The following is a 25,149-nucleotide window of genomic DNA, read 5'->3' as shown; positions in this document are numbered from 1 at the left end:
GGAAAGTAAAATGTGGGAAAGCAAGATATGCAGTTCCAGCCATCTGGATGATAAAAGAAGATCAATACTAACATGACGATCTGGACGGTCATGTTAGTGATTGAAAAAGTGTCCAGAGAATAGAACCTTGAAGTATAACACTTTGTTGTTTCTAAAGCGAGAAGAGTAGGACAAAAATAAAACTCTACAACAGATCATTGAATCATTTCAGACAGTTTTACAGGAGGAATGGTCTGAACTTCAACAAGCTGGGAGAGAATTAACTGATAACACACAAGTCATAGAACACTTGCTGAACTCTGCAAGATACTTTTCCTTATTAACCTGTTTTCTTTGTAGGTATCTGTTTAAGCATATTACAGTTTAATAGGTCTTTGTCTGTTATATGGTACAGTAAGTTCATAGACTGTTAAATAATGAGAATCCATGGACTCAAAATGTGCGTTTTGTGATAATACAGAAGATCATGAGTAATTTAGTTCTTTACTGCATGAATGTAATGGTAAAATTTTGTTTAGGGAGATAATTACAAAATGGGAACTGGTTCCACTACTAAAATACCACCTTGCTCTCCCTTAGGATGCATCCTTATACATTAGAGTAATTGCTCTTATTGCTATTAAATAATTTTGAAACCAGAAAAGAATTTAAGTAGTTAAACTCTGATTCGCATTGAATTTATGTGTTTGTTGGAAGTATGGGAAAGAAAACTGAATGCTATGATGGATGTGAACTCGAAGGAGGTTGTACTGAAAAGTTGCTAGAATATGACCTGATTTGGATCTAGGAAAATGAAAGTAATGGATTGATAGTTAATATGCTGTTTATTGACATCTGTAAGACGTTGCAAATGGTAAACGGGGCTGAGGAATGTAACTATTGCTCAGCTAATTAGAATTGCATATGGAGTGTATTATGGCTGGAATGAAATGGGAAAATAAAAAAGTAAAATATCCCAGGCCTGTGCTGTACTGTTTCAATATAAATTTCAGGCCTGTGTCAAGCTGCAAGATAAACTTAGCTCCCTGGCAGCTCCCAGACAGCTCCCACTTAGCACCAGCAAATAACGCCACCTGCGTGGCCTTGCCTGTATCTAAATTGCAGCAAGAAGAGAAAGAAAAAGAAAAAAAAAAAAAAAGAAAAACCTGGCTTCCCGCTTTTAAAGCAGTGAAAGGGGGGTTTTCTCTTCCCCCCCACTGCAGCAATGTTGTAATACTGAATGGAGGTGTCTGAGGGTGAAATTTAAATGCATCCCTAGCAGATCCGTAGTTCTAATGAAACTGGGAAATTAAACCAAAAATCTTTTAATAGACTTATCTTGTGGTAACTAGTTGTAAGAGACTTCTTAGTAAATTCACCATGCTAGTTTTTGAGATTGTGGGAAAGAAAGAAAGACCATTTTTTGAAACCAATGGAATGCTAAATTTGGAACAAAGTTTTAGCAGCTGAATTCTTGTATTTGCCAGAAAGCCCTATACCTCTCTTGGGTTAAGATTTGTTAAGTAAATTGTAATCTCAAATAACGTTTTCTGAGAATTCTGTTTAGTTTCATGTCCTACAAGAATCTGCTTGGATGGTGCAGATCTGCTTGCTGCAAGTGAGAAATCTCCAAGGAAATTTTGGATGCTGTATTTCCACTAGTATGGGCAACCAAAGTATCAGTAAAGCAAACCCTACGCTGATAGAACTGAAACAGGACTTCGATCCGGTAAGGGAAAACAATATCCAATAAATATGACAGCCAAAACGGAGTTAGAAACTTTGATGAATAAATTTATGACAACCTTACAAACTAACTGCATTCAACTGGACTTGCAGATTTGTCTATAGCTACAACATAGAAACAACCTGTGGCTATTGTGGGAGAGTATGATGAGAATACAGACTGATATACTTGGAATGGATTTTTTTGCCCAATTCTTTTCGTAAAACTATTACTGAGCCCCTGGAATTGATTGTTACTCTGATCAAAAAAGGCAGAGAATGGATTCAGGCTTTAGTAGGCTGTGATCCATCTGTCATATATGTACCTTTTGTGAAAGCAGATTTTGATTTTTTTTTTTTATTCACAATCTCTGTCCTTGCAAATTGCGCTAGCTGATTTTCTTAACAGCATAGCTTTTGGCATGCCTAAATGTAAATTGCTTCAAAATCTGCGTGTCTTTGACATCAGACCACAGACCGTACTTGTATTCGGTCCTATCCCAAATGCTCGCACAGTTTTTGTTGATGGTTCAGAGAAGTCTCATAAAGCTGTAGTGGTCTGGCGTGAAGATAACAATTGGCATAATTCTGTTAAAATTGTTGAAGGCTCAACCCAATTAGTGAAACTTGGTGCAGTTTTGTATGCCTTAGAGTTTTTTAGGGAGGAACCTCTAAATTTGGTTTGTGATTCTGAGTACGTAGTCAAGGTCCTGCAGCAGATCCCCTCCACTTTTCTTAAAGAAATCTCACAACAGCAACTTATTGATATGTTTGTATCATTGCAAACTGCATTACAGCTTCACAAACACCCACTGTTTGTTACTCATATACGCTCTCATACAGCCTTACCAGGTCCCATAACTGAAGGCAATGCAATTGAAGATTCTTAGACTGTAGCTACAGTCTGTTTCCAGTCTACCAGGGCTTCACGTGCTTTCTTCCATCAGATTGCTGCTACCTTAAAAAAGATGTTTGTTCTCACTCTCAAGCAAGCGAGAGACATAGTGTGCTCTTGCCGGGAATGTCAAGGTCTGATTACAAGCTCGCCCTCCCTTGGAGTTAACCCTCGCAGACTCTCAGCTAATGACATTTGGCAGTCTGATGTTACATGTGTTTCATCTTTTGGCCGTTTGAAATATGTCCTTGTTTCTATACATACTTTTTCAGGTATGCTTTGTGCATCTGCGCATACAAGTGAGAAAAGCAGAGATATTCAGTGTCACTGGACCCGCTGTTTTGCTACGCTGGGAGTACCACAACAGATTAAAACTGACAATGGTCCTGGATACACTGCTAGATCCATGCAATATTCTTTACAGCAATGGGGTGTTTCACATCTCACAGGTATTCCACATTCTCCCACTGGACAGGCTATCATTGAACAGGTGCACTCCATGTTAAAACGGATGTTATTAAAACAAAAAAAGGGGAATATGACACCTCAAGAACAATTAGACAATGCAACATATACTTTAATTTTTTTGAATCGTACTATGCCTCCCTCCTCTATCACAGCAGTGGAAAAACACTTCCGTGTTCCAGATTCACTGTCTCAGAGACCACAGCTTTTATACTGGGATCCCCTGCAAAACAGTCAGTGGCAAGGGCCTGTAGAGTTAATCACCTGGGGAATGAGCATACTTGTGTTCTTCTTCCAACAGGACCAAAGTGGTTTCCTGCAAAATATGTTAAACCTTTCTATGAGTTGGACAAACATGATGCAGGACCTAATGCCAGAGATACAGCATCTGTCCCTGCAGCAGAGGGCAACAAAGAAACAGAAGAGACCAAACGAAGAGGCACTAGCATATCAGAATGATACAGATTTACATTATTTGCACTGGGGACTAACTGGTGAAAAAACTTTCAATGCATTTGTTTTCCTTATTAGTATGGCTAACCAGTTTTCTCCAATATTTGTTAATAACTGTAGTAGTTGTAATTTGTATTGTTCTGTTCTATTGTAGGTTGATTTGCAACAAGAAAATGACACATAAGGTATGATGATCCACAGTGGACATTCAAACTCACCAACAGAATGCCCCCTTTTGACTTTGGAGGCAAGAGGTGACTGCACCACCACTCCAAAGTAGTTTGTCAGATGACTGTGGTCACAGGCTGGATTGTGAGGCAGTACACGTTCCCCTGAAATCGGGAGCTTTCAATTTGGAGGTTGATGGCTCTTTAGCACCTTCTGTGCCTCACTGTGCCTGTCCCCACATGTATACACCTAGAATGGTACCAAGGTGTTGTCAATAAACTTCACCTCTACCAACTGATGGGTCAGGAGGGGTGGGACCCTCGGTCAATTGACAGGGTCCTTAACAAAGGAGGTGCCCAGACTAGCTGAGAAGCTTCTGGACTATGTTGTAATGCCCACAACCACATCTGGCCAAACAATGAAACGGGCTTCCCGCCGAAGACACCCTTTGAGTGGTCTTCTCGGAGCTGCTGGTCTGTAAACTGGAGTCCTTTCCTTAGACAGGAACACCATCTAAGGAAACTTCCTGGGATTAATGATACCTCACTTCTTTATTTGAGTGAGTGACTATTTCTTGTGAGTACCCTGAAGTAAAAGACCTCTAGTTTTGTTTCTTGCGAGTGACTACATGCACATTGTGGATCCTCATTATTCTTATGATATTGTCTTTAAATAATCTCCTTAGCTGATATCTGAACCTGTATTTTCTGTTATCAGAGTGCTAAATATGTGTAATACTGTTGAAATTGAATTATAGTGTTTATGAGTGCTATGAAGTAAAATAACAGTCTTAGCTAATGTGTAAGGCCTGATTTAGGATTTAGCTAGTACCCTGAAAAATAATTACATAGTTTGTAGGAATTAGGACTGTAAGTCAAAATGGCTAACATTATCTGATAGCATAAAGCGATTAGACCCTAAAACTTCATTTTCAGCTCTCAATCTGCATATATGGGTTTTTGTAGGAATTGGATATGCTTGTGTGATGTATTTTCTTGTAGTCCTCCGAATCATCTGGAGAATGATACAGAATGCAAAGAAGAACAAAGCCAGGGTCCTTACTGCACTCATTGAGAACCTGATGTTTAAAACAAAAAAGAGGGAAATGTTGGAAAGTAAAATGTGGGAAGGCAAGATGTGCGGTTCCAGCCATCTGGATGATAAAGGAAGATCAATACTAACATGACCATGTGGACGGTCAAAGACATAATAACATAATAATATATAAAGGGCCTTGGAGAGATTACTTTGAAGTACGTTTCTCGTAATTGTAAAAAGTTATAGCCCAGACTCGTGAGAATGGTATCTCGGGCCAGATAACCGCCCCCAAGTGCATGGGATGTGTGAATGTCCTTGGGCCTGATCTGCGAACGAGTGGAAAAACAAGTGAGACAAACATCGCATGAGTTTAGTGTGTTCTTAATAACAATTAGTGGAAAAGCACCTTTTTGTAAACATCTTAGTCCAGGCCTGTACCTGTAAATCCTATAAATCATCAATGGTGAATAAAGAAGGCAGGCTAGGCCTAGATCAGCTCTCTGCTTGGCCAGGCTCTGCGCTCCTTCCTGAACAAGATCTCTGCCTCTGCGTGAATTTCTGTCTGCGTCCTGGTATGCGTCGTCTCTAATCACCCCACTCTAACAGTCACCTTATCTTCCTCTCAGGTGGTCTGTCCATTTTTCCAATTACATAAACATCCTCCTTCCACCTGAATTTTTACTGGAGTTCCTTATTCATCCATGCTGGCCATCTTCTCCCTTACTTGATTTCTTGCTCATAGAGGTGCATCAGTCTTGAGCTTGGAGGAAGTGATGTTTGAATATTAACCAACTCTCTTGGATCCCCCTACTTTCTAGAGTCCTAACCCATGGCATTCTTCCAGGTAGGACCTTGAAGAGGCTAAAGTTTGACCTGCAGAAGTCCGTGGTTGCAATCCTGCTTATTTCCCTGCTTCCTCCACGCAGGATCCTGAACTCCACCATCTCATGGTTGCTGCAGCCGAGGTTGCCCCCAATCCTCACATCTTCAACCACTTCTTCTTGGTTTGTTAGGAAAAGGTCCAGCAGCACACCTCTCTTCATTGGCTCCTCCACCACCTGTGTCAAGAAGTTGTCATCAATGATCTGTAGGAATCTCCTGGACTGTGCGTGCTTAGCTGTCTTGGCTTCCAGCAGATGTCAGGGTGATTGAATTCCCCCATGAGAACCAGGGTTTGTGATTGCGAGACTACTTTAATCTATCTGTAGAAGGCCTCATCAATTTCCTCTTCCTGATCAGGTGACCTGTAGTAAAGACCTGCAATATTGTCACCCTTGTTAAGTTGTCCCTTAATTTTTACCCATAAGGACTCTACTCATTCTTCATCCCCCCCAGGCAGTGTTTGATACATTGGAGTTGCTGTCTCACATAAAGTGCAACTCCTCCACCTCGCTTTGCTGGCCCGTTTTTCTGAAAAAGTACATAGCCTTCCATGACAACATTCCAGTCATGTGAGCTATCCCACCACCATGTCTCTGTAACTGCATAAAGATCATGGCCCTGTGACCGCATATAGATAACTAATTCTTCCTGTTTATTCCCCATGCTACATGTGTTGGTATATAGACACTTCGGAGGAGTAGTCGAGCATGCAGGTTTCCCATGAGAGGTGCAGAAGGATCATCCATAGCCATAAATACCCTTGAGGTGGTTGGCCTTCTGGTTCTCATCTTGGGATACAGCTAAGGAATATTTGTTGCTGCTCTGGTTGGCCTGGTCACCAGGTTCATCGGTCAGGGTGTACCTTAGTACACCCACAGCCACATGCATGGGGGCACCTCAGCCCTGGGACCTCCACAATGGGACTGCATATGCACCCACGGCCCTATAACCCGCCACTGGGGACATGCACGCACCCTGCAGAGATGGCACTGCCTGTGGCTGTTCCCACCAGGGATGGACCCTTTGGCATTTCCTGTGCCCCTGTCCCGCCCTCTACACCCTGGGGGAGGGTCTCCACCACCCCATCATGCAGGGTTCACAGGATGAGCTGGGTTTGGATGTGCTGGTACTTGAGTTTTTGAGGCTCATTGTTGCTTTTCCATGCAAGAGATGGAACCTGACACATCAATATGATGTTCACAGAGTTCAACTTTATTGTCCGACTGGGCTAGCTTTATACCAGAGCTGCCCCGTTCACATACCTTGCAACAATGTGATTGGTTACAGCACGTGCTATACAATAACGTGATAGGCTGCATGCACTGTCCACACGCTCTGCACGCGCGTGTCAGTGATTGTTCATTGGTTGTTACCTTCTTATAGGGTTCCTTTTGTTTCTTTTGTCTCTGGCTTCACCTCTCAGCCAGGCCAGCGACAACCCCATCCCCCCGGTGGGGGGGCTCTGCCACTACATCTCCCCCCCTTTAATTTAATACAATGTTAACAATACGCTGTATCATTCTTTGAAGACAGTGCGAAATACAGGGTAAGAACATTAAAGCTAATACAATTACAATTAACAAGAAAAGACCTGTTTTCAATATTCCTTTTAACCAAACAAAGCATCCAACCCAAAAAACCCAACATCTTCTGTTATTTTCATGTTCTGCAAATCTTTAATCTTTTTATGCATAGATTCTGAATGTTTTTTAAATTCAAACAACACATACCATCAAAGTCTTCATAACTGTGACCATGGCCAATAACAAAAAATTAAACGCTGCTCTGTTTTGCGAAGTGGTATGCTCAACACTGGCTACATCCATTGCTAAAAGCGATAACACCTCTGAGGTTAAGAGTCATCATCATTGCAAGTGGTTTCTTTGTTAGCTAACCAAGGTCTTACCCACTTTGCTGGGATCCACGAAATTTTATGGTTACCTGTAGAAACACAAGCATATCCCCTTCCCCAGGTTATTAATGACATAGGACCTTCCCATTGTTGTGTTGTCACATTAAACACACTAACCTTAGGTCCATTTTCAGAAAAATCTTTGACATTTTTGATATGGTGCATAACAACAGGTTCCATTTCAATCTCACTTTTAGGATTAAGCCAGTTCAGCACATACAATGTCTTCATCAAAACCTCTTCTGGACTCACACCAATTCCCCCTTGTTTTTTCAAAACAGACAAAAGATTTTTCAAGGCGTGGTGTGCACGCTCAATAATTGCCTGGCCAGTAGAATTATAAGGGACTCCAAACAGGTGTTGTACCTTCCACTGGACGAGGAAGGTTGCAAGTGTATCAGAACGATATGTGGGGCCATTATCTGTTTTGATCTGTGTAGGAACTCCCATGACGGCAAAAAACTTGTGATAAATGATACTTTACCGCTTTTGCATTTGCTGAGGTCAAAGCTGTAGCCCATAACAGTCCTGAACAGGTATCTATGGACAAATGAATGTACTTTTGTCGGCCAAACAGTGCAAATTCAGTAATATCAGTTTACCATAACTGGCCTGGCTGCAAGCCCCGAGGATTCACTCCCTTTTGTTGCAGAGGCACTATGCGAGCACAATCAGAACAAGCTGCAATAATGGATCAAGCTTGTTCCTTGGTAAGGGTAAACTGTTTTTGGAGTGATGCTGAGGATTGATGGAAAAACTCATGAGCTTGTCTGGCTTGTTCAAAAGGAGATACATCTCTCACTGCCACGAGTTTGTCTATAATGCTGTTTCCCTCTACTAGCCCACCTGGTAGGTTAGAATGTCTATTTATATGCATTATAAATACTGGCGCTGTCCTATAATCTAACACGTTCCACAAATCTAATAATGCCTCAAATACAAGGAGTTGGAAACTTGCTGCAAAAGTGCTCTATGTATTCTTTGTACAACTCCCACAAGATAAAGAGAATCTGCTACCAGATTAACTGGGTAGTTATGCCATTTTTGTAATGCTGCTATCACCGCTTGCAATTCTAAAATTTGAACTGATCCTTCAGCCACAACAATCTGTGAATGCCACTGACCGTTCTCAAACCATACAAAACCTCCTTTGCGTGAGCGACTACTCACATCCGTGAAATGGTTATGGCATCTAATGGACGCTCAGTAACAATTGACATAGGCTCCAAGGGGAGGTTGGTTTTAAATATGGGATACGGTGGATAATGACTGTCCACCTGCACCGGAATCCAGGTAAGAGCTAAGGCAAGATTGTCATGTTTGAGAAGGATCTGTTGAAACAGATTGCGAGAAATGGGGATCACAATTTTAGCAACATACGACCCAGACAAAGTCAGATATCAGCTTAGTCCTTTCACTACCACTTGGGCAATGGCTTCCCACCTTTGAATGATGGTTTTTTGTTTTTGACTGTGTCATGGAGACACCCCAAAGATAGTTTAGATGGACAACAGGGTCCAAAACAACTTTTATTCAGTAAAGAAAGTGCAGCAGATTAGCTGGTGGAAGACGGGGTTTTAGCTCTCCAATAGTGACATAAATACAGGTTCGAATATCAGTCGAGGTAATTATTAAAGGTGCAGCAAATATTAACAATGGAGATCCACAGTGTGCATACACATGGCTCACCAAAAACAATGCCAGAGCCGTCCCTGACTCCAGGAAAAGTATACACTTGCCTGAATCTGCAAGGAATTATTAAAGAAAATACACGTGCTTATATTTAAGCACGGAATAAGCACCTGTGATCCTGTGAGGAATTATTAAAGAAAATTTTATCACTCACCCACGTGGTTCGGTGGGGTGAATCCCGGTCCCAGGAAATTACCTTAGGCAGCCATCCTGCCTAAGGGGGAGGGCTCTTGGCTGCAGACTTTGGCCTGCGCTCCAAGAGGTCCGCACAACCGGCGGCTGGCCTCGTTGGGAGTCCTGTTTAAACAGCCTTGTCAGATCTGACTGTAGGCATTCCAGAAACTTCTCTGCACCCCTACTCTGGCTGTGGGGTTCCCTGAAGCTTCTAAGCACCCCCACTCTGGCTGTGGGCACCCAGTTGCTCCTTGACACCTCTATGCCCCCATCCCTTCTCTCTCTTAATGACCCTGATCAATGGGTTCCGGGGTTAAAACAAAAGAAGCTGTTAACCCCATTGCAGGAGAGGGGGGGGAAGATGTGTCTGCACCTTCCATATCGAAGGAAGGAAGGGAGGGGGAGGGGGGTGTGCATCTGCCACAGACTGTTTAGAAATATCCATTCTAATAGTAACAACGGATCTTTTTCTTCCGTACTCCACTGGGCCAAAAGTCCTGCCACCTCCTTATTGGTATTATAGACATAAAAAGTAACAGGCAATTCTGATCTTATCTGCTGAGCAGTATTCTGTGAAATTTTTCTTGCAATTTGCTCAAGCGCTTTTTGTGCTTCTGGTGTAAGGCACCGTGGTTCTTGGGGGTCTCGTCCCCCACGAAGGAGACTAAACGACGGTTGCAAATCTGTAATTCCAACAACATTTCTTATCCATTGCAAGTCCCCTACCAACTTCATTGCATCGTGAAGGGTTGCTACCTTTGCTTTCATAGCAAGCTTCTGAGGTCTAATCATGGCCTGAGTTAGTTCATATCCTAAATATTTCCATGGTGCGGTTCGCTGTACCTTTTCTGGTGCCACAACCAGACCCCACTGACCTAATTGCTTCATCAACTGAATTATTGTATCCTGACTAATTTCCTTTTCATTGCACAAAAGGATATCATCCATATAATGATAGATGATCATCTGAGGGCGTTGTTGCCTAAATGACTTTAAAGCCAAATCTACATACCATTGGCAAATAGTAGGAGAATTTTTCATTCCCTGAGGTAACACTACCCAATGATATCTTTTCGTGGGAGCTTGGTGATTAAGCACTGGAACAGTAAAGGCAAACTTTTCACAATCCTCTGGGTGTAACGGGATTGTGAAAAAACAATCCTTCAAATCAATGACAGTTATATCCCAATCTTTTGGAAGCATGGTTGGGGTAGGAAGACCTGGTTGCTGTGCCCCCATATCTTTCATTACTGCATTAATTGCCCTGAGGTCCTGTAACAAATGCCACTTCCCTGATTTCTTCTGGATAGTAAAAACAGGTGTATTCCACGGGCTGGTGGAAGGGACCAAATGTCCGAGACGGAGTTGCTCTTCAACCAACTCCTCTAAATGTGCGAGCTTTTCTTTTGGTAATGGCCATTGATCCACCCAGACAGGATCATTTGTTTCCCAACTCAGCTTCATACTCGGCCGGGTGTCGCTCGCCGCAATGGCCATTATCAAAAAGGTGACTGCATGACTATTCCCCACTGAGACATCACATCTCTTCCTAATAATGCAATTGTCGTGTTTAGAACATAAGGCCATACCCATGCCTCTAAGCCCTCGACCTCTTATCTTAACCATATGTGTGCTGATGTGGGTAGGAGTGGCCCCCCCTATTCCCACTACCATGGTATTTACTGCTTCTAAAGGCCAACACGGAGGCCAATCAGTGCGAGGGATAATTGTCACATCTGCGCCTGAATCTAAAAGCATTCTTTTTCTTTTAATCTCACTTCCAGGCCCATATATGGAAACTACCCTAGATGGTTTGTCCAAAGTCAGTTTTTCTGTGAAAGCAACCACAGGGGCTCCGGTAGAGCCAAAACCTTTCTGATCTCTTTCCGCATCTAAAGCCTTTGGGACACATACTCTGAAGGGTACCAATTGCGCTATACGGGTCCCCTGTTTAATAGTCACAGTGGGCATTAAGACTTGCAACATAATGCCTAATGGTCCAGCATAATCAGAGCCTATTAATTCAGGCAAAACAAACAATCCCTGTCTTGAAGCAGAAGAGTGGCCTATTAAAAGCGCACTCAATCCATACCCTAGGGGCCCCATTACTGTAGATGGAACTACATGTACAGACTGGTCTGTTATTGTGACGTCTGTTCCCACGGCCAGATCAACACCTGCGCTTCCTGAGGTTGCTGCCCTGAGCTCGGACAAGCAACCATGGCTGTTCCCCCTCTCGGCTGGTATTGTGGTGTCATCGCACCCCAGCCCCTGGCGCTGGCCCTCCCGTTTCCTGACAGCGGTGTCCCATCTTTTTAAAATTTTGATCGACACTGCACTGCTAGGTGTCCATACTTATCACACCGACTGCACATGCCATTGAAGCACGAATAATCGAGGGCAGCTGGCGACTGGCTAGTGCCATTACTAGGTCCCCCTCTCCGAGCGTACTGAGGGCAATTTCTTTTAATATGTCCTGTCTGTCCGCAAGTAAAACATGCTAGGCCGTGAGAAGAAGGGCTTCGGCCTTTCATTGCAGGCTTAAGTGCTGCAGCCAAGGCTGCAGCATGAGCCTGAGCATGTATTTTTGCCTTTTCTACCTCCTGTTGCAAAATCGGTACCCGTGTACAAGTTTCCACCATCTCTGCCAGAGAAGCAGTTTTCCCCAAGCCGGCTAATATCTGTTGGCATTGGGTGTTTGCATTCATCATGGCCAAATCTTTCCCCATAGCAGCTTTTGCCTCTGGAGTCAGGTTAGGAGAAGCATCTATAGCTTCTTTTAAATGGTCCACAAACTTCATATAGGGTTCCCCAGTGTCACGGAGGCACCCCGAGGTTAGTTTAAGGGACAACAGGGTCCAAAACAACTTTTATTAAACCGGTCAGAAACAGGGTTTTAGCACTCCAAAAGTGACTTAAATATAGATGCGGATATCAGTTGAGGAAAATTATTAAGGGGCAGCAACTAATACAACAGGCGGTCCATAGAGTGCATGCACATGGCTTCACCCAAAACAATGCCGGAGCCGTCTCTGAGTCCGGGAGAAGTACACACTTGCCTGTACACGGTGTGGGATTATTTTAAAGAGATACACGTACTCATAGTGAGTACGGAAAGTCTACACTCGCGATTCTGAGAGGGTAAATTTATAATATGCTCGCAATCCTGCGAGGGTTAATACTCGTGCAAATGTGCATGGAATATTACATGTGCTTATGTGGAAGCACGGGAGGAAAATACACTCGCGATTGTGCGAGGAAATAATTTATACACGTGCTTGTATTGAGCACGGAAAGTTACACGTGCAAATGTGCACAGAAAGTACACATGCTTGTATTAAACATGGAAAGTATGCATGCAAATGTGCACAGAAAGTTACATGTGCTTATGTGGAAGCACGGGAGGAAAATACACTCGCGATTGTGCGAGGATTAATTTTACACGTGCTCATATTGAGCACGGAAAGTTACACGTGCATATGTGCACGGAAAGTATAAATACACTTGCAATCCCGCAAGGAGAAGTTTTACTCACACCCGTGGCGGCAAGGCAAACGGAGTCTCCATCCCGGGGAGGGTGGGCTCTCGGTGGCAGCATCTCGCTCATGCTCCAAGAGACTCACGACAATGGGCGGAGTCTCAACGAGAGTCCTGTTTTTTTTATTGGCTGATCAGATCTGACTGTAGGCATTCCAGAAGCTTCTCTGCACCCCCACCCTGGCTGTGGGGGTGCCCCTGAATCCTCCAAACATCTCCCACACTGGCCGCGGGCGCCCAGCAGCTCCCTGGTGCCTCGGCACTCCCTTCTCCTAACGGCCCTGGCCAGGGTGCTCTGGGACCAAACAAAAGAAGCTGTAGCAGAGAGAGAGGGAGATGTGTCTACTCCTTCCATGATGAAGGAGGGAGGGGGAGAGAGGGGGGTTTGCATCCTGCCACACCCAGGATCCTGCTTTATTGTAGAATAGGGTGGCACAGGGTTACCTATATTTGGTAATTCTTTCACTGCCGCCAGGGCAAGCCCTTGCGTTTGCTGCAAAATCCTTGGATGAAGTGCTGCCTGAGTAGCACCATCCGCATATTGTCCACGACCCAATAATTGGTCCATGCTAGCTAATCGTAATGGATCATCAGCTGGTAAATGAACATTTTCTAATGCTGCCAATTCCACCTTCCCCTGCCACTTGTCCAAGAACAGCAGATACCCCGCTGGAGGAAGCAATAACTCCATCAATGCCCTAATATCTGTTTGAGTTAGTACTTGCCCCTTGAAAAATGAATTGATTAGCTGCATCACATGCTTATTATCCATACCATATTGCATAACTGCACTTTGCAATTGCTTAACCATTTTCCGATCGAAGGGTGACCACTGCCTTTGTCCTCTGTTATCTATGTGCACTGGCATTGCTGTAATACTGCCAGGTAACATAATCCCTTCAATGGTTGCATCCCTGATTACCCCTTGCCACTGTTGCCCTGCATTATGAGAGTGATGTCGAGGAATATCTCTACCCTGATGCACAGGGGTAGCACCCAAATTATCATTACTGTCACTGCTATACAATTCCCTTGTGTTTCCCTGTGGATCAGTGAGTCGAAGCATATTCGCGAACCGATCTGCTGACCCAGTCTCTAGCCCTTTTCCATATCACGCTCTCAAATATTCATCTGCTTCCCTTATTGACCACATCCCATCTTCTACACATTTCTTTGCCCATGTTTGTATTCGCTCCATTTTTATTTGGAGCTCCTTGAGAGTGAGGTCCAGTTCCACCCCCTCCTGTTCCTGTTTTCCCCATTTTTCATATTCCCTGCCAATTGCCTCCAACCCATCCTTAATTGCATCTGACACCTTTTTATATGCTGTTAACTGTGAAGTTTTACCAGCACTGCCATCTAATCTTTTCATAGCTTTTTAAAACTTCTTGCATCTGGGTCTCCTGCCATCTAAGCAAGTCCTTCAAGCTCTGCACGTGGCTCTCCTCCTGGAAGTCAGGGTGATTTTTTTGATATAAAATATACAAAACCAAACTTGAATGTCCCGGGGTAGAGCAGTGGGCGGAGCTGGCATGGCTTCAGCAGTTGCAGGGCAGGCACCCAGAAGTCATGGATGGGACTTCACAGCAAACCGGAACTGGATTCAGGGATGCAGGGTCTCGGGCCTAAGGTCGCAGGCAGACAGGCAGGGTCCTCTTTAGATGCTGTCCATGGTCAAAGAGACCGAGATCCTCATGATCTCCCTCTTATATAGGATGTATGATGTATATGGGAAGGAATACTCGGTCAGTTTTAGTCACCTGTCCTGTCCACCTCTCCTGTAAACACGCCTCTCTCAATTATGGGATGTGTGGCATCTTATCAGTCTTCTTGGCTGTCATAGCAATAAATCTAAACATGAGCTTCTTCACCATTCCATTGGTCATCTTATCAGCTCCGAGCACAGTGTCTGAGAAAAAATGTGCAGCTAACTTCAGGAAAGTGCAGTTACTTAGAAGAACTTAGCTGAAAGGAAAATTCACTAAAAGAGAACTGGTCTTGTTTTTAACAAAATCAGGACAGATGGCCAACAAGTGCCAAGGCCTGTTTTTCTAAACAACCCATGCCCTCTCATCACATTTACCTTGAGGGGAGCCTGGGCAGAGCCACAGGCAGCAGTACACTTAGGATGCTGGGGTACCTGGGGTGTTGGGGTACCAGGGTGTGTAGAAGCACTCTGCCAGCACTGAGGGCAGCGGAGATGCATGGTTAACCCACTGGCACAAAAACATGGCCTGACACGGAGCAGCCACAGCTGGGATAAATGGCCCAGGAGAGTGCCAAAGGATGATGGAGAGGGATAGAGCATGGGGGCAAGCATGGGAGGATGAGACTGTGCAAAGGAGGGCAAGGGAGGGCAAAAGGGCAAGGGAGCCATGGCATGGGGTTGCCCAGGCTGTGGAGCCCTGCCTGCCACCAGCAGTGGGAAGAAGGCACTCAGCGTGGGGTGGAAAGAGCATGTCCAACAGCTGGGGACCCACAGACACCATCCAACCCAGGCTTGTAGAGCCCCTGCAAAAAACGTTGTGTCCAATCCATGGGGTGGAAATGGCTCTCCCCTGTGAGGAGGATTGGGGTGTGGGTGCCAAGTTCAGGGACACTCGTGGGAGACACAAGGCATGCCAGCACTCCTCCCAGCCCATGCTCCTCTGGTGGCACTAAACTTTATCCAGTGGGCAGCCAGCCTGCAGAATAAGGTGACATCAGGGTTTTGATCATGTCCCCTCTTCGTTGTCCCCTCTTTAGACCAACAACCTCATTGCTTAGTCAAGGTGGGGTTGGCTCTGATCCCACCTGTACTTCCAGCCTCCAGAAGCTATCCCATCTGACTTACCAGCTGTGGGAAGCAGGATGGTGTCACTCCCTGAGTAGCACTTTGTCCCATCCTGTCCCCCTTCCTGGCTCCTGGTTGCACAGCTCTCTCTGAGTTCCCTGCTCAGCTCTCCCCAGGGTCCAGTTGTTCTGGTGAGTGGTGAGTACAGGTGAGCGGACATGGCTCAGAGCTGTCATCTGCCTGCATGCTGCTTGCATGCTACCTGTACACTGCCCGCACTCTGACCCAGTGTCCTGGGGGCTCTGGGGCTGAAGTATCTTCAAGGTGCTGGGCAAGGATACGTGCCCACATCCCATAGCCTCCCTGGGGCCTGAGGCAGCACCAGGGAAGTCAGCCTAGCTATATGTTGGGGTTGGGGTTTTTTTTTCTGTTTAGAGAGAAGTCTGGAGCACAAGTCTTATGAGGAGCAGCTGAGGGAACTGAGGTTGTTTAGCCTGGAGAAAAGAAGGCCGAGGGGAGATCTTATCACTCTCTACAACTACCTGAAAGGAGGTTGTAGCATGGAGTGTGTTGGTCTCTTCCCCTAAGTAGCAAACGACAGGATGAGAGGAAATGGCCTCAAGTTGTGCCAGGGGAGGTTCAGATTGGATATGAGAAAAAATTTCTTTACGGAAAGGGTTGTCAGACATTCAAACAGGCTGCCCAGGGACGTGGTTGAATCATCATCCCTGGAGGTGTTTAAAAGATGTGTAGATGAGGTTCTTAGGGACATGGTTGAGTGACAGTGTTAGGTTAACAGTTGGACTCGATGATCTTGAGGTTGTCTTCCAACCAAAATGATTCTATGATTCCATGAAAATAAAGCACTTGTGAGGAGCTGGAGCCAAGCTGCCCAGTGCCTAAAACAGCAATCACAGCACTTCCTTGGATTTATGGTGTTTGCTTTCACAATGCCAGCCGTGATCCTGGGGCTGAAGGGGGTCCCTGGCACTGCAAAATAGCCCTGGGCAGCACTGCAATGGAGCCAGCCCGGGGCAGGCAGCAGAGTGCCAGGCGAGCAGGGGGAACCACTAGAATGTGTCCCCAGGAGGAGCTCAGCCTCATCCATGCCAGCTGCCCTATCTCAGCTGCAGGAGAGTGGGGTGGGGAGCCAGGTGCCCTGCTAGGGTTCAGGGAGCTGAAGCAATCTGCATGCACCAGAGTGGAGCCAGCCATGCTGGCAGCCTGTGTGGGAGCGGCAGAACATACAGCTCCAGCCACCTGGATGATAAAAGATCAATACTAACATGATTAACAACTCCAGACATCTGGATGATCAAGGAAGACTAATACTAACATGATTAAATCACAGCAATCAGTCAAAATACAAAGCGGTCTTGGACAGGTTATACAGGATGACTGTGTGCTTATGAGAGTGAGAGGCCGGGCTGGAAGACCACTCAAAGAATGCATGAGAGTGAGAGGCCGAGCTGGAAAACTGCCCAAGGAATGTGTGTGAAAGAATGTGACTGAAAACAGTCACAAGACGAGTGTGGTGTGTCTGGAATAACATTTTTTGAAAAAAACATCCTGTTTGACCTCTTGGTCCAGATCTGTAGCTGTAAAATATAAATTGAGAAAGAATTAATTAAAGGGAGCTCTACTCAACTCTGCTCTGCTCTCGCTGCTAACAAGAACTCTGTGTGCGTGTGTGTGTCTGCGTGTGTCATTCTCAATCGCTGCAGCCTGCCCCAGCCGGTTCCAGGACTGTGTTGTGCAGAGCTTTGTGTAGATGTTTCTGTTCTTGCAATAAAGTTTTTAAACAAATAGGAGGTCTCCAGCCTGCGACTGTCGTGCAGGGCAGGCTGCGTCCAGCACCAGGAACGGTGTAGGAATACAGATCTTTGTAAGGCTGAGTTTTGCACATTCAGATGTTTATTAGATTTCCATGCAAAGGGGAAAACTCTTTGAAAGGTTTGGTAGAAATGGGGAGCTAACTGTTGAGTGGGGAGATCTCCATTCTAGCTCCTGAATGCACAGCATGCATTCACTCCAGCTCCCCAAGGATCCCAAGACCAGCAGGATGCCTTCATACCCAGGAGCACAGACAGAGAACAGCCCGGGGAACTCAGTGCTCCTCAGTTTTGGATCATCACTATCGTGCTGCCGCAGCATGTGGCTGCATCCATAACACCAGCATGTGCCAGCAATGCAAGGCTGGCCTGCCAGGAGCCTCCTCTGGGCAAGGGTAACAGGAGTACTGGGCTGTGCACATGAGACATCTTTCCCACGAGGCAGGACAGACTCACCTGGTGCCCACCTGGGCATTGCAGATGAACCCAGGGGGACGCTGAGGTGAACACCCCACAGCATGCCAACGACAGTCCTGCCTGACATTCCCACTAGATGCTTGAAGCACCACAGGCCCTTACCAGCTCTCCTCACTTCAGATGGCGATGGAGTTGGTGCAGAACTGAGATACATAGGAAGCCAGGATGGGATTGGTGGGAAGGACTATGATGGGTAAGTCCCAGCTGAAAGTGTCCACTTTAACTTGTTCCCCCCAGTCCAGAGGATGGCCTCCAACTGGCTCCCAGAGGTCACAAACTCAAAGTACAGCTGCCACTTCAGGGACACTGTGGGCTAAAGGAGGGTCAGCAGCCAACACCACAAGGGACAGGGACAGAAGCTGTCTTGTGCTGGCTGTCCTGGTAAAGGGACAAGAAAATAAGCCTACTCACACAGGCCAGCTCCCTCCCACACAACCCAGCCCTGCAGGGCAGTGAAGGCAGGACTGGGGAAATTGCCATCCTCCTACAGAAACCAGCAGGGTCAGGTCCCTTCCCTGTTGGTGAATCCATGGGTAGAGCTGAGCAGAATGGGCAAGCTGAAGCTGCTCTGGGACATGTGCAGGCAGACCTCCTGATGGCGGGCGGGCATGCTGAAGGAGATGGGTTGACCCTGCTGGTGCTGGAACTCCTCCTGGATGCTCTCCTCTGTCTGCAGGCTAATGGAGAACTGCAGGGCAATCAGCAGGATGCTCACTCTCACACACTCACACAGCCCTGGCCAAAGCCTTGGGGCCTCCATTTCCCAAATGAGCTCAGAACTGAGGTTATTCCCCACCTCATCCCCCAAGGGGACCTTGACCTGTCCCAACAGATGGGATGAGGGATGAGTTAACTCTAGATGTGACACACGCCCTGACTCAAGAGATGAGACCAGGTGTGAGTTAACTCTGGGTTAATTCTGCGCAGTTATGTGAAGTGAATGACCTCTGGGGTCCAATTCAATTGTGAGTTTTACTAAAAGTACTTGTTGGAATATTGGTTACAGCGAATGGTGACTTGGCAAAAGTATAACAGAACTTATCAACACATTAACAGCAAAAATCCTACTATGAGCGGTGTATTGGCAACCATCAGTAGCTATAATATGAAATTTAACCAGAAATCAAGAGCAGAGCTTAAAGATGGTGTTATCCTTATATGTTCAAAAGGGAAAGAGAGTGGTAGAGAAGGAAGGAAAACTAAGGTATAAGGGAGAGAGAAAGAGAGTAATATATATATATATGGAAGGAGAGACAAAGAAATGGGGGTATAGAAAAAAGGAGGAGAGAAGGAAAGAGCAGAGAGAAAGGAAGAAAGAAAAGAGTGAGGGATCCAGTCTCTTACGGCCCCACAGTGTGGATGACAGGACTTGTACAATGATGTGTAGCTTCGGTGTTCCATGGCAAGGATGCTGGGGTCAGGAGCGCAGCATCCTCCAATATCTGGTTCAGAGTGAGGGTCCTCAGGGTGCTGGTATTCTCCCGATGAGGCCGAGCTAGTATTTCCTTTGGTGAGACTGGTAGGCTGGTCTTCCCTCGATGAGACTGACAGGCCCTTAGATGAGACTGGTATTCCCTCAACTGTGCTGTTTTAGGTGAGCTTTTTATAGCTCCCAGAGTAGAGGAAAGTCTGGGTGGGGGGAAAAGTGGTGATTGCGAAAGAGGGACAAGTCTGGACAAGTCCTGGGCCACGTTAAAAGGGTCTCAACTTTTCCCCTTTGTTTGCCGAGCCGAGCATATCAGGAGATGGGGCTATGTGCCCTCCAGTACATCCTCCATCTCTGGTCAGTCAGCCAGCCTGATCTGTGGCTCGTTAGCTCATTGTTGATGTGTAGATCGCAGTTCCCGGTGCTCTGAATGTGTCTTCTGGCTGAACTAGTTTTGTCACAATGTTTTCAGCCATGATCCTTATCAATACTCAACAGACCTCAGCTGGGTCCCACTAGAAACCCTACAGCAGCCCAGTGCCACCTCAATTCCTTCTCTCACTCCCCCACCCAAAACCCCTGCCTCTCTCCACAATGACTCCAAAACCAGCACTGACCTGCAGACATGGGATGTCTCCTTCTGAGAAGTTAAAAGGTCCCAATAATATCCTCTTTGATCTTATACACAGTTTTAAAGATGCAGAACCCCACCTTCCCACAAGTGTTACTGATGTTATACAGGTCTGAGGAGCAAGAAGGGGGGGTAAAGGGTTGCAGCAGGATGAGGCTCTGCTCCATACAGCACTTTGGGTTAATAAAAGATCCCAGCAGAAATGACCCCACACCTGTTTCTTGTGTGTGAAGGACAGGTTCTGGAGGCAGCATTCCCTTTGGGAAACACATGCAATGAGCAAGAGCCAATCACATGCTGGATATACTGGGGAGAAGGTCTCTCTGGCTGAATTAGGAAGAGCCTGAGACTGGCAGGGAGAGTCTATGGGAAACTTCGATCCAAGCAGGCCCTGATGGAGCTGTTCCACAGCCCCAGTCAGAACTTTGCTTTGCCAGAAAGAGATTTTTGCAGTGAGCACTGAGCTGTGCTTCGTGCCCAGGTTAGGACAGAAGGTTCAAGCAGGGGAAATGACCTACAAAGGCTGCGTTGGGAGGTGACCACCATGAGCAGTTGTCACCTGGTCTGCCAGGTGAGAATCTTTCTTCAAGTCCTCCTCCTCCTCCAGGAAGGGGTTTGAGGGCACCACAGACTCATCCTGTGGGAACTGGTAATCCTTGAGCCCTGGGGAGAAGGCAAGAGTGTCATTGGGGCAGGGTGCAGCCAGGCCTGTGTCTACAGGTTGTTGTTTGGATTTAGTTTGAGAATAATAAGATAACGAACACTTTGGGACAGAATTAATGTTTTTCTTCAAGTAACTTTCCAGTGGTTTTGAGTTGGAACAAAGAGAATTTAAGAACTTACTGTTAGCCGTTTTCTGAGAGACCAAGGTCTTTCTGGGATTTCTGTCTGCAGGTATGAGGCAGCTAAGAAGGGAGGCATAGATGGGACAGACTTTGACTGACATCCAGGCTGATCAATGAGAATATTCCATGCCATTAGCGTCATGGTATGTATTTAATGAGAGTCAGGTTTTCCAGCTGGGGAGACCTCTTCCAGTTCTGTTCCATTTTGGTTGAGTTCCATTCAGGAGTTCCTTTAGTTTGTCCTTTTGCCATTCTGCTTTTTTTACAGTCAGCCTCTAGACCTTTCTGCCTCTTTGGTCTTTTCTCTCTCTCCCTGGGATCAGCTGTTTGGGACCAGGGTGCTCTCTTCCTGGGACTGACTGCTTGGCACAAACAGAGTTTGTGAGGAATTGCATAGAGCATGACCATGCTAGCTAAGAAAAAGAAAAATTTCTAACTGCATGAAGAAAATTAACTTGATTTCAGTCAAACCAGCACACCAATATATTATGGGAACCTAAAAGCAAGGTTGGGCAGACTGTCTGTCCATTAGACAGTATTAGTTTATCCCTGACCAGTGGGTGAGTAGTGATTTTCCCCGTTGACGTCTACAATAGAAACTAACTGCTAGCTAAACGGAGGCTATCCTTTGTAAGTGTCCTTATCTACCATCAATATTTGGGCTCCTGTGTCAATGAGGAATGTTGTTAGGTAGCAGTTATTAACTGCAACCATCATCTAGGGACTGGGATCCTTAGCAGGGGGAGTAGCAGCTGCCATTACCTCCACTGAATCGAGCTCCACCCTAGTTTCCTGCATATGCATGGTCTAGATTTACTGCTGATAGATTTGGGTATAGCCTGAGCTCACTTCCCTTGCTTCTTCTGGCTCATTATCTCTTAAAATCTTACAGCGTCACCCCCATCTCCTGACACAGACCCCATAGCTATCAAGAGAAGTTAATGAGGAAAACCCAGCCAGTTTCCCTAGAACAGGAGTTGGCAGCCCATTTAACTGACTCAGAGCAAGCCCCTTATCTAAGCACATTTTCCATAATCTCTTACACTCAGCAGTAACTGAGAGCATTTCCCAATTTCCCCCTTTTGTTTTTGTCTTTTGCATGGAGACAGGCTGTCTCTTTTCTATTACATTTACTTTAGTTGAGGTTCTCCCCTGGTTTTTATCCTATGGGGAGTATAGTGGTAAATCTGCTAGCATACTCTTGGAAAGTAGTACTGTTTAAGTTTGTCTTAATGGCCAAAGCTAAAGATTTCAGCACCCCCTCAGCTCCCTTTACGATAGGTCGGAAGTGTACAGGCTCAGGAATCACCTCCAGGGATTCTGTTCTGCAGGAGGGGGCAATGGGTGCTGGTCCTTCTAACAGAGCTAAAATAGTTTTCAACAGGGTGGTTTGCAGGGTTGCTGCTGATTTCCAGGGGCATGCACTTTTTCCTCCACAGTCAGTGGGATGCATAGCATGTCCCCAGCAGAAACCCATAAAAACCACACATGTGAAGACAAAAAGAAGGGTAGTTGTCATAGGGGACTCCCTTCTGAAGAGAACAGAGGGCCCAATATGCCTATCTGACCCAACCCACAGGGAAGTCTGCTGCCTCCCTGGGGCCAGGATAAGAGATGTTACTATTGGTCCTTAATTTTGGCAGAGAAGAGGTAGGAAAAAGAAATCTTAAGGCGATCAAAAGGGATTTCAGAGTTTTAGGGCAGTTGGTCGATGGCTCAGGTGTTTTTTTCTTCCATTCTTTCAGTAGCAGTCAGGAATACAAAATAGAACAGGCAGGCCCAACTAATCAACACATGGTTCCGTGACTGGTGTCATCGGTGGAACTTTGGGTTCTTCAATCATGGGATGGTCTCTTCTTCGTCAGGTCTTTTGACATCTGATGGGATGCACCTCTCGCAGAAGGGGAAAAAGATGTAGGTTCAGGGGCTAGCAAGGATGATCGATAGGGCTTTAAACCAGATTGGAAGGGGGAAGTGGGCAGTACCAGGCCAGTCAGTGATGAGGAATGGGACGGCACACCAAAGCTCGAGGAGGTGCGTGACAGTGAGATTCCTCAGACTGCGCCACGAGGTGAAGGGCACAATCAACCACACTTGAAATGCTTCTACAATAATGCTTGCAGCATGAGGAAAAAGTAAGATGAACTAGAAGCCTTGGCCTGGTCCCAGGGATATGATATAATTGGCATCAGTGAAACCTGGTGGGATGAGTCCTGTGACTGGTGTGCCATGATGGATGGTTACAGGTTATTCAGAAGGGATAGGCAGGGTAGGAGAGGCGGGGGGGTGGCATTGTGTGTAGCGGAGGGGCTGGAATGCATAGAGCTAGCAGTTGTCAGTGGTAAAGTTGAGAGCCTCTGGGTAAGGATTAAGGGACAGACAAATAAAGCAGATGTTGTTGTGGGAGCCTACTATAGGCCTCCCAGCTGGGATGACAACACTGATGAGTTATTCTTTAAGGAACTAAGTGAAGCCCCCAAGACATCTTCCCTTGTCCTTATGGGGGACTTCAACTTACCAGATGTCAACTGGGAATATCATACAGCTGGCACCAACAGGTCCAGAAGATTCCTAAAGCATCTGGTTGATAACTTGTTGGTGCAGGTACTAAGGGAATAGACCAGGAAAGATGCCTTCCTAGATTTGCTACTTGATAACAGAGAGGGTCTTGTGGGAGAAGTGGCAATTGGTGGCTGCCTTGGCAACAGGAGGAAAACTGACACCAAGACTAAACTTTAGATATGAGGAGAATTCTGGTTGCTCAGAAAACTACTTATTAAGGTCCCCTGGTCTCCTGGTTTTGTTAAAAAACAAGTTTCTCTTTTAGTGAATTTGCCTGTCAGCTAAAGCCTTCATATTAGCTGCATTTTCCTGGAGAACCAGATACATGTTTTGGTAAACATGGCAATGGAATGCAAACTTATTGATAAGTACGGATGGACATCTCGCGAGAGGGACAATGAGAAACCGGTGACCAAGAAACTGACCAACTGAGTATAACATTCCATTCACGTGAATACTTCATATAAAAGTGGGAGATCACGAGGATCTCGTCCCTTTTCCCTTTTTTCCTTTTCCCTTCTGCTTATAGCCGACATTAGGAGAGGACCTTGCTAGTTGTCCCTGCAAACTGAGGCCTAGTGAGAGGCTGAATCCAGCTCCAGGTTGGCTACAGAGTCTAATCCAGGACTTTGGGTGCTGGTTCTGCAGTTGCTGAGACTTTCAAGATTGGTTTTGTATATTTTGTATTATTTTCTCTATTCTTATTAGTAGCATTAGTAAAACATCTTTAATTTTTCCAACTCTCTTCTCTCTGTCCTTCTTTCCCTCCCGATCGCCTGTCCTTAGTGGGAAGGGGGGAGAGGGAGGGGCAAAAAGGGGAAGTGGGGGGGAGAGGAGGTTAACAATACATCTGCAAGGGTTTTATTGTCACCCCACAATCTTAACCCTCGACAGCTGGGAAGAAGCTTTTGAATTTGCTGAGGTCCGTCAGTGTTGGTCGCTTTTTAAATACCACCTACTAAAAGCACAGGATCAGGCAAAATGCCAAAAATCTAGAAGGGGAGGCAAAAAGCCAGCTTGGTTGAGCAGGGCTCTTCTTCTTGAACTGCGGCAAAAGAAGAAAGTATATGGTCAGTGGAAGCAAGGTCATGTGTCATGGGAGTACTACAGAGATGCTGCTCACACTGTAGGGAAGAAATTCATGTGGCCAAAGCTCATTTAGAATTGAAGCTGGCCAGTACTGTGAAGGACAATAAAAAGACCTTTTTCAAATATATTAATGGCAAAAGGCAAACTGGAAATAACATTGGTCCATTACTTGGTGAGTATGGTCACCTTATTAACAGGGTGTCACGGAGGCACCCCGAGGCTAATTTAAGGGACAACAGGGTCCAAAACAACTTTTATTAAACCGGTGAGAAACAGGGTTTTAGCACTCCAAAAGTGACTTAAATAGAGGTTCGGGTATCAGTTGAGGAAAATTATTAAGGGGCAGCAACTAGTACAACAGGCGGTCCACAGAGTGCATGCACGTGGCTTCACCCAAAACAATGCCGGAACCACCCCGAGTCCCAGAGGAGTACACACTTGCCTGAACACGGTGCGGTCTTATTCTTAAAGAGATACAGGTAAAGCGTACGCTCGCGATTCCGCGAGGGTAAATTTATAATACACTCGCAATTCTGCGAGGGTTAATTTACTTACACGTGCGAATGTGCACGGAATACTACACGTGCTTATGTG

This window comes from Patagioenas fasciata, chromosome W, assembly GCF_037038585.1.
Source record: "Patagioenas fasciata isolate bPatFas1 chromosome W, bPatFas1.hap1, whole genome shotgun sequence".
NCBI classification, from domain to species: Eukaryota; Metazoa; Chordata; class Aves; order Columbiformes; family Columbidae; genus Patagioenas; species Patagioenas fasciata.
Note: the sequence above shows the minus strand (reverse complement) of the source record.